This window comes from Triticum urartu, chromosome 4A (assembly GCF_056163025.1).
Source record: "Triticum urartu cultivar PI428250 chromosome 4A, HENAU_Tu73, whole genome shotgun sequence".
NCBI lineage: Eukaryota > Viridiplantae > Streptophyta > Magnoliopsida > Poales > Poaceae > Triticum > Triticum urartu.
This window is the reverse complement of record NC_141876.1, coordinates 262,979,669-262,990,531: the sequence shown is the minus strand read 5'-3', so window position 1 is coordinate 262,990,531 and position 10,863 is coordinate 262,979,669.

Here is a 10,863-nt window from a genome sequence, read left to right as displayed (position 1 = left end):
TCCGGAAAATGATGAAAGGACAAGTGGCAAAGTTAGAGGCCAAGAGTTGAAATAATAAAAGGCATTGGGATTTTTGCAAGTGTGTTAAGGTAATTCCACATAATTGGAATAATTACTATAGCTCTCTAAATATCGAGAGGATAAGTTATAAAGAGAATCACCATGTGAAATCCCTCGATTTAAATGGACCGAAGATCCATGCAATTTATTTAGTTGAGTTTTAAAATGGGTTGCGAGATGACATGATGCAATGCACAAGATGCAAGGATGAAATGCAATGAACCAAAACAAATCACACGACGAAATCCGGAAACCCTGGAAGGCATCTGAAGCTCCGGTCTTGGGGCGTTACAACACTCCACCACTACGAGAGGATCTCGTCCCGAGATCTAGAATGGCACCGGAGGGAAAACGGAGGAGAAAGAGAATAGGTAAACTAAGTTGCTTCTTTGACAAACGAGTGAAACCATGAACCTTGAAAAAGGTTAAGCCATTTCGAGAAAAGAATACAACTGAGATGAACGAAGTTGAAAACACTCCGTTAGAAGAGAGGAAAAAAAAGAACATTGTGAAAAAAACTTGAGGTTGAAGGGCAAGATATATGTTGAAAACACTCCGGTTAAAGAAGGGGATCAAGGAAGACCAAATTCAGGCAGCACTCCGGTTAAAAGAAAAGGAATTGAATAATAACTTGAAAAGATGAGAAGGTACTTGATGAAATCACAATACACTGCCTCCGTAACTATTGAATGAATTGAAACTAGGGGTAAGAAAGATCTCGGACAGCACTCCGATTTAAAAGAGATGAAAAACTTGGTAAAATGAAAGAGCTTGAGCAAAAAGGGACACAACACTCCGGTTAAAAGGATAAGCACGATCAAAACATGGTCCTGACAATCCGAGAAGATGGGTTGAGGAGAGCAACATCACAATGTCTCCGTAACGAAGGGAAACAAGATCTTGAGAGAGCACGGTTACAACAAATGCTAGAACGGAGTTGTTGGAAAAACCAACAACAAAAGAATAAGTTTGTAGTGGGCTTATGGAAAACATCTCAAAACTATGAGGTGAAATTCTGCCACTAACAGAAACGATATATTAGATTGATAACAACAAGGCGATGAGAAGCTTAATTCACCGGGAGGATAGATGAATAACTTGGGTCATTTATAAACAACATAGATAGCAACAAGCCATAGGGAAGGCTTTAGGTGAAATATAACCCAAGATAATTCCAATGACGAGATTGATGGATTTAAAATACCTCATTCATAACAACATGTGAGTTATGAAACATGAACTCAAATTATTAAGAATGACATAATACCACCTCCAATAATACGGAAGAAGAATTGCACTCCAGAAAGGAAGATGATGAAAGCTTGAGTTCCCCTGAACAGAATATTGATGAACACTTCGAGAAGAAATTAAATCCTTGATGAACCATCATGTAGAACCTTCATGAAGGACTCCGGTAAACAAAAGATAATGAAAAGAGAGAGAGAAGTTGAAAACACAAGGTGAAACCTTGTAATGATTTAGATGGATCACCGTGATAATTAAAGCTTGAAACTCCGGGAAAGAAAGATGAGCATTTGAAACCAAGAATAAGTATGATGAGCCACTCCGGAAAACAGGAATTGAATACACTCGATGAAACAAGAATAAGAATTACATTATGTTTATCCTTCACCAATTAAATTGATGACAACCAACGGATTCGACATATTACTTATTCTCGTAGACAAGATTAAGAGAGATATAACATAAACTTAATGGACCACCGGTAGGATTGAAACAACGAATGAATTGATATGATGAAGAAGGAAGAGAACACTTGAGTGAACCACCGTAAGAATTAAAAATGTACAAAGAAAAGATAAGGAAGACACCGGGAAGAATTAGCAAATGAATGAAGATGCTTGAGAGAATTTAAATGCCGGTATGATTTAGAGTATGAGAGCTGAAAGCTGGAATGAATAAATCTGGATTGGTGGCCTCTGGATAATCAAACTGAGAAGACTCTTGAATTGCTCCGGATAGGTGAAAAGAATGTTCACAAACGAAATAAATTATGAGATGATGTCATCAAGCTAGCACCATGAATCTTGAAGAGAAAGGATCACGATTGAGAGAAAAAAAATATTCTTCGGTCTTCATAATCCGAGAATGACGATGAGAAACACCATCAAGAATCGTTTAGGCACTCCGGAAGAATCAAAACGAAGAGGTTGAACCAACGATGAAAATAATTCGATAGATCTGGGAGAAAAGCATTTGACTGATGATAAATCATTCTTACGTCAAACTTGGAAAAGAATTTAGGATAGCTCCAGGAAAATTAGAAGAGTCAGGTAAGATCCTGGGAAAAGACCTGTGGGTTAGGGCCCACTGAAAAGATACACCGTAGAACGATTTCAAAGAGAGATTGCACCGGTTGAATTTAAATGGCTTGAATGAGATAACATCCTTGAAGGAGCTTGAACGAAAGCAGAGTGTAAGCACGAATCTTCGGGATTTCTTGAGCACTCCGGAACAATTGAATAGCAAGAGGTGGATGATTATGAGGTGCACGGTATGAGAAAAACATTGAAATACGGAAAAGAATATGATCAACACCGAAAGCTTGAATTGGTTCCACCGGAGAAGAAAAAGAATGAAGAATGATGAACTAGAAACTTCGTTAGTATCTTCATGAGCATCACCGAATAAGAACAAGAAGGAAAAGAATGGAGAGACTTCACACCAATAAGATGGTACTTGATTAAGAAATCTGAGTCCTTGAAGAAAAACAAAGGGAGGGAGGGTGGGAAAAACAAAGGCAACTTGGAGACGGAAGAAATGAACACCGTTGAGAAAACTGAGATTGAATCTTGCGGATGTTGAAAAATGCACGAATCCACTTGAAGAGAAGCACACCGGTTAAAAGGATTGACAAAAACAATCTCAATGATCAAGAAGGATTAGTATTCAAATCGGAGTATGAGAACACCATTTGGGGAAGGTACGGAATCAACATTTGACTTTGAAGCAACTCGAATACCACAACTCAAAACAAAACAAAGAATTGGCTTGCAGAATAAGCCGGAACAAACATATGATAGAGATTTCGTCCGAAGTTTTCGTGGTGGGGCCTACACGGGCTCGATCGTACAGCACCATCATGTACAAGGCAGTGCACATGACATACGAAGCGTCCCCGAGTCGGCATAGCCAAGGACTCTTTAAGACACAACGAGACCACTGTAAAACCGACCGTGAATAGGCGGCCACTAGACGTCGAACCCCAATTTCATATCATACATCTGTCGGAAAGATATCCTAAGAGCTACTTGAATTCCCACCTATGAAACTCCCGAAACTTTCCGGTTATGCAATCAGGTGTTGGGGATACAGGGGAAGCATAATATCTCACCCAAACTAGCAAATCCTACATCCAGCTGTATCCATCCTTCAACACATAACCAAGAAACCTTCGGAAATCATCTACCTCAACCTTCGAAAAGCATCCGTTATACAAGTTATGGCGATACTCCTGAACTCCCGCCCCAGTACTGGGTGGCGTCGAGGTTATCTCACCAACGAACTGCATAAAAGAGATTTTCGATGTCGGCGTACTAAACTCAGGTATTCCAAAACTGCAACGATAAAATTATGACGACAACACCTCAGAGCTCAACTCCCCGGGACACTTCCACAAAACCCCTGACAGGAGACACCAAGACAATGTTCTCATCATAAAACCATTGGAACGATTCCAAGATACCCGCGTGATCCTAAAAAAAAATTTAGTGAAATTTGAGAAGAGAAGAGACAAAACTCTACGTCAGGATGCCTTACCAGAGCGATGAGGAGACTGGGAAGTAAAAAGAATTCCTAAGCTCTCCGATATATAATTCCTAATTGACTCAAAACATTTTTCTAGACACAACTCGGCCACTAATAACGATCAAGCAATGGAGCTCCTAAGGTCGGGGAGGGCTCTGATACCAACTTGTAACACCCTCGATGCGACTATATCTCCCACGTGTCGAGGCACGACTTAGAGGCATAATCGCATTGAAGGCATATGTCGCAAGTGAGGTAATCTTCACACAACCCATGTAATATAATAAGGGAAAGAGATTACATAGTTGGCTTACACTCGCCACTTCACACAATTACATGAATAAACATTACATCAACCAAATACACTCATGGTCCGACTACGGAACCAAAATAAAGAAGAACCCCAAATGCGACAAAGGTCCCCGATCGACCCCAACTGGGCCCCACTACTGATCAACTAGAACGAAACAACATAAAGGACAAGATCTTCAACGAGCTCCTCCTGAGCTTGGTTGCGTCATCTGCACGGTCTCAACGGCACCTGCAAACTGGTTTTGGAAGTATCTGTGAGCCACAGGGACTCAGCAATCTCGCACCCTCGCGATCAAGACTATTTAAGCTTATGGGTAAGGTAAAAGGTATGAGGTGGAGCTGCAGCAAGCGACTAGCATATATGGTGGCTAACATACACAAATGAGAGCGAGAAGAGAAGGCAAAGCACGGTCGATAAAAGTATGATCAAGAAGTGATCCTGGACTACCTACGTCAAGCATAACTCCAACAACCGTGTTCACTTCCCGGTCTCCGCCGGAAAGAGACCATCACGGTTACACACGCGGTTGATTCATTTTAATTAAGGTCAAGTTCAGGTTTTCTACAACCGGACGTTAACAAATTCCCATCTGCCCATAACCGCGGGCACGGCTTTCGAAAGTTCAAATCCCTGCAGGGGTGTCCCAACTTAGCCCATCACAAGCTCTCACGGTCAACGAAGGAATAGACCTCCACCCGAGACGTTCCGATCAGACTCGGTATCCCGGTACAACAAGACATTTCGACAGGGTAAAACTAAACCAGCGACACCGCCCGATGTGCCGACATCCTGATAGGAGCTGCACATATCTCGTTCTCAGGGCAACACCGGATAAGCAATCCGTACAACTAAAACCAGCCCTCGAGTTTCCCCGAGGTGGCGCTGCAAGGGGCTCTAGTTTGGACCAACGCTTAGACAAGCACTGGCCCGGGGGGGTTAAAAAAAAAAGATGACCCTCGGGATGCGCGACTCCCAAGGGAAAAAAAGGCTAGGTGGCAAATGGTAAAACCAATGTTGGGCATTGCTGGAAAAGCTTTACTTAAGGCGAACTGTCAAGGGGTTCCCATTATAGCCCAACCGCGTAAGGGACGCAAAATCCGGGAACATAACACCGATATGACGGAAACTAGGGCGGCAGGAGTGGAACAAAACACCAGGCATAAGGCCGAGCCTTCCACCCTTTACCAAGTATATAGATGCATTAATTAAATAAGATATATTGTGATATACCAACAAGTAAACATGTTCCCACAAGGAACAACATCTCCATGTTCCAACAAGAAACAACTTCAATCTTCACCTGCAACTAACAACGCTATAAGAGGGGCTGAGCGAAGCGGTAACATAGCCAATCAACGGTTTGCTAGGATAAGGTGGTTTAGAGGTTTAACATGGCAATTTGGGAGGCTGACAAGCAAATGGTAGGCATCGTAGCATTGGCATAGCGAGAGCGAGCAAACTAGCATAGCAAAGATAGTAGTGATTTCAAGGGTATGATCATCTTGCCTGAAATCCCGCAAGGAAGAAGAACGGGTCCATGAAGAAGACAAACGGACGTAGTCGAACGGGTCCTCACAAACTCGACGTTAACGGAACCAACCCGAAGAAGCAACACCGGAAAGAAGCAAACAACATAGTAAACAACCACCACAAAATCACGGCATGATGCACAAACAAGTATGATGCATGTCCGGTTTAATGATACATGTCATGGCAAAGTGCACAAGCAATCCTACAAATTAAGTGGAGCTCAATATGCATCGGGATGCATGTTGACAAAACACCACATCAATATTTAGTTCTCTCCCGTTTAAGTACTCAACAATATTAAATGTTGGTTAACATGGCAAGAGGTGAAACATAACAAAACTATACCATTTAAACAATTTAAATGGGGCCGGATATAACAAACAACAAATCTGGTAAATCCCCATATGACAAAACACCACATCAATATTTAGTTGTTATCATGATGCAGATGACATGAACAAGTTTGTGCAATTTTTATTAAAACTTGACAAGAGCATTATTATGAAGCATTTGACATCGTGGTGGAAAGGAAAAGGGTGCCACGACGACGAATCCGAAAATGATGCCACGACAACATATCGGTTCTCCGGTAGCCCACGGGGATACCGGTGCAAAAGGAAGTGATGGGAGCGTGTCATGCAAGGATGGTGGGGTGCTCCCAATTACCGGGTTCCCACATGTCGGTGGCAAGGAGAAAGAGGGGCAATGTGCACCGAACAACTCCGACACGGAGCAAACACGAGCATTTCATACAACATATGCATTCGGTCCACGGGTCATCGTCTCGGCGGTTATACCTTCGAAGGGGTGCATACTCGGAGCGGTTCGAGTTCGTCGAAGGAAGTAGTGGTACACGGGTCGTAGTGGAAGTAGAGGCTCACGACGTCTTGTCAAAAATCACGGCGGCGGTAGTCGTACACATGTCGTAGAGGAACTTGGTCTTGCGAAGAGGTACTTGACGGTAGTGGTACTTGACGCGTTCGAGGATCGTCATGTCATGGTACTTGGCAAAATCCTCGGAGAAGGTGCTTGACGGTTCGGGCACGTACGGTTCTTCGGAGACGGTAGTTTGTTCACGTTGTAGTCGGACTTGACGTAAAGCGCACTAGCTGTAGAGGTACACGACTCGCAGCCATCCAGGGTTGTGGTACTGGTACTTGACGTCCATGGAAAATTAGCAGCGAAGGCAACGGGTCTCAGGTCCTAGGTCGTGAACTCGAGGAGGTCAGCGGGAGCTGGGCCGGAGCAGCTGGCGAAGCTGGGCCTTGGCGAGGCCGGCATCGGACCGCTTGGTCCCTGGGTAAGCAGCAAGGGCGAGAACGCAGCCCAGGCGCGGTCGAGGCGGGCGTCCTCATGGCGCTCCTGATCCTGCTCGATGGAGAGGGCTGCGGGGGCGGCGCCTAGAGGTGTAGGGAAGCGACGGCGAGGACGAGGAAGCAGGGCAGCGCTGTGACTTGATGCGGCTCCGGTGAGAGAAGAACACAGTAGGAGGCGGCGATGGCTTGAGGCGCGATGCAAGGGAGACGACCACGGGACTTGCAGCGGCATCGGCGGGAACTTGGCGCGGCGGCATGGGCACGATGCAGAAGGGGCCCGAGCAAAGCTGCTCCATGGCGAGGCGACGGCGTAGGAGGAGGTCGGGCAGGGCTTGGCGCGCAGAGCTTGGCGGCGACCATGGCGCCATGGGGATCGGGCTGTGAGGCCATGGCGAAGGAGAGGCGAGCTCCTGGTGCTGGCTGCGGGGTGCTATGCGGGTGTGTGTGTGTGCGCGGCGGCGGTAGGAAACAGAGGAGGAGAGGGATCGAGGGAGGAGCGAGACGAGGGACAGATCGATGTGCGGGGCTTCTCCCTGGCGGCGGTGGACGAACGAGGGAGTGAGGGGAGATGCGAGGGGATCGGGCTAGGTTAGAGGGTTAGGTGGGCCGGGGGAGTGGGCCTTGGAGCCGGCTAGGTTAGATGCAGCTGGGCCCAAATGGCCTGCTGGGCTCCCTTCTCTCCCTCTCTTGATTCTACTCTTAACAAAAACAGAGACAAAAAAATAGGAGAAAGGAAAAGAGAGAAGAGAAGGTTAGAGGAAGAATTTGGGCACGGGGATAATTTTCACGGACTCAGAAAAATGTGCACGGTACGGGAAAATAGAAAAAGGTCAAGTTGAAAGATTAAATTCAAATTCCTTTGAATTTAATTCAAAAGGTTTGAACTAGGATAGGTTTTTCGAAGTGCCCAAAAATGTTGAGAAATTAGGTGGAGCTCTGGAAAATGATGAAAGGACAAGTGGCAAAGTTAGAGGCCAAGAGTTGAAATAATAAAAGGCATTGGGATTTTTGCAAGTGTGTTAAGGTAATTCCACATAATAGGAATAATTACTATAGCTCTCTAAATATCGAGAGGATAAGTTGTAAAGAGAATCACCATGTGAAATCCCTCGATTTAAATGGACCGAAGATCCATGCAATTTATTTAGTTGAGTTTTAAAATGGGTTGCAAGATGACATGATGCAATGCACAAGATGCAAGGATGAAATGCAACGAACCAAAACAAATCACACGACGAAATCCGGAAACCCTGGAAGGCATCTGAAGCTCCGGTCTTGGGGCGTTACATGGAGCTGCGCTCCGAAGAAGTTCAAGAAGCTCTGGAAAAAAGGATGAGGAGGCAGAGAGAATCCACGATCGATATGGGTGGTGAGGAGGACGCGGTCACCATCAAGAGGCTGGGGTGCGACTTCTTTCCCCGGGAGGCGCGCAGATTCGTGGGGAATGAATCCCCCCTCGACAAGATCATCGAGATCATCCTACCGAATCACCAACGGCATCCAGTCGCCCTGGATCCAATCCTTGGGCAGAGCAGTCCTCGAGGAAGATCCGCCCCGAGCGGACTTCTTCCCCTTCCCCTGCACCACCGCCTTCTTCGCGCGCTCCAGAGCCGACGTCTTCTCCTTCACCATCGTCGCCGGCGAAGCTCGAACAGACCTACGGCACCAAGGTGAGAGCGGAGGTGGCGGAGGATCTTGTGAAGGAAGGGGGAAAAGTGAAGGCGCACTGTTCGGGGGTCCCGAGCCGGCAGCTTATAAGAGGTCGCTTCCGAGTGGCTGACTGGTAGGCCCAGGAAATCCCGTCAAATCCCGCAACAGGCGCGCGCGTGGTACGTGGAGAAAAGGGTGGCACGGGGATCGAGGAGCTTCCGTCCTATCCCATCCGATTACTGCGGCCGCCCCCGTCCCGCGCGCTTCCCGAAATTCAAATCCCGCAAAATTTGCGGGCCGCAGAACAACTCGTCAAACAGAAGATCCCTTTCACACCGTCACTCGGAACTTCACAAGTAAAGAAATTCACTCGATAAGAGGCCAAGAATGGATCAAGGCGACTGAAAGAAGTTGACGACGTCATCCGTGACAATTGATCCAAAACAAGACGTTCATATAACATGAAGAACCAGTCGGAAAGATCCCCAACTCCTTCCCCACTCGAACCTCGATCCATTCGGGGGCTAATGATGAAGCTATGTACCTAGGGTAGGGGCACGGGCCTATCCTAAGTACCCTACCCAAGGACATCCCTAGAAGAAGTCACCTTTCAATCGACTTGGAGGTATCCCACTCGACGGATTCAAGACACTCGACCACGAAGCAATCACTCGACCAAGATCCAACCACTCGACTGCCAGGAGATCTAAAGTCACCCTGCACGCAAACGGTCGGTCATTAAGTAGCTTTTATGGTCATCATGGCACTTTATTAGGGGCGTTACCAGTAACCCCCAGTATTAATGTACTTTAAACCCTGCATTACTGAGGGCTGGAGGGGCCTGGCGAACTCTATATAAGCCACCCCCCTCCTCAGTATCAAGGGTTCGCACCCCTGTTATTCATACACACATAATTCAGTCGACCGCCTCCGGGCACCGAGACGTAGGGCTGTTACTTCCTCCGAGAAGGGCCTGAACTCGTAATCCTCGTGTGCTTACAACTCCTCCATAGCTAAGATCTAGCCTCTCCATACATACCCCCCTTCATCACTATCAGAGTTAGAACCACGACAAGACACACGAGGACCTCGCCAAGCAACCTCGCGCCAGCCGATGCACAGGCCCGGCGACACACCAGAGAGCGGCCCCTGATCCTCGAGATAAGTCATCGCCCGGAAGTGCCAGCTACCGTGGCACCATCCCCGCACCTAATGCTATCCCATGTTAGCGACGCCGCTCTCCCTTCTCACCGCACGACGGCTGCTTGGGCGCCAAAGGGGACCTCCTGAGCATCGCGACTCAGGGGCTCTTACCGGACTCCGGGTCGCTCACCTCCTGGCCTTGACCACGGCATCGCGACCTGGCATAGCAGCGACGGCTGAAGCCGCCTTGGGACTGGGACCTGTTGGCGCAGAGCACCAAGCCCTCGTGAGGTTCGAAAGGGAGGACTGAGCTAAGATGGAATGAGCAACTCGCGCAATTCTACGACAAGGGTTATATATACAAGACAGGATCACAGGCACCTTACAAGCCCCTACGGGACGCGTTTTTGATTCCTCGTAGGAAACGGATCCTAAAGGGACACAAACTACGCGCGTCCCTGCAAAAGACGCCAGCACCAACAGTGGGCTGTCAAGCACCTACGCCAACCCCATCCAGATCAGAGTTGGCGGCGGCCTGACGAGCCCGCCCTGCTCCAGGAGCGGCACCGGCTCGGGGGCCCATAGCTGTCGTCGCTCGTCTTCGGAGTCGCGAAGAGCTCGCCGGAGTCGCTGGAACCCCCGGCGTCTCCACCGCCTGAGGAACCTCCAAGGGAGCGGGTGGCGAGCCCAGTCCTCATCACAGCAGGGCCCTGGCCACCTTCCCCGGGGCAGCACTTCAGCCGGCGCCCGCTCGCATCGAAGATCTTGAATAGCATCACCGAAGCACCGTCGTAGTCCAAGTGGATCGCGAAGACACCCCTTGTCCTACAAACCCGGGCGATCTCCCTCCAGCCCCGAGTCATGTAGACCTCGGCCGGGGCGACGACCGCGACCTCTGCCTCGGTCGCGAGGGTGCTGCAGCCGGCATGCTGCAGCCAGAGCTCCAGGGGCTCCCCCTGCGGGATGATGGAGGCGAAGAAGGGAGGAAGGCGGATCCAAGACTGAAGAGGAATGGCGACGTGGAGCACGAACTCTTGGAAGGAGCCCTCGGTGTGGACCCCAGGGGGGACGACCAACACCTTC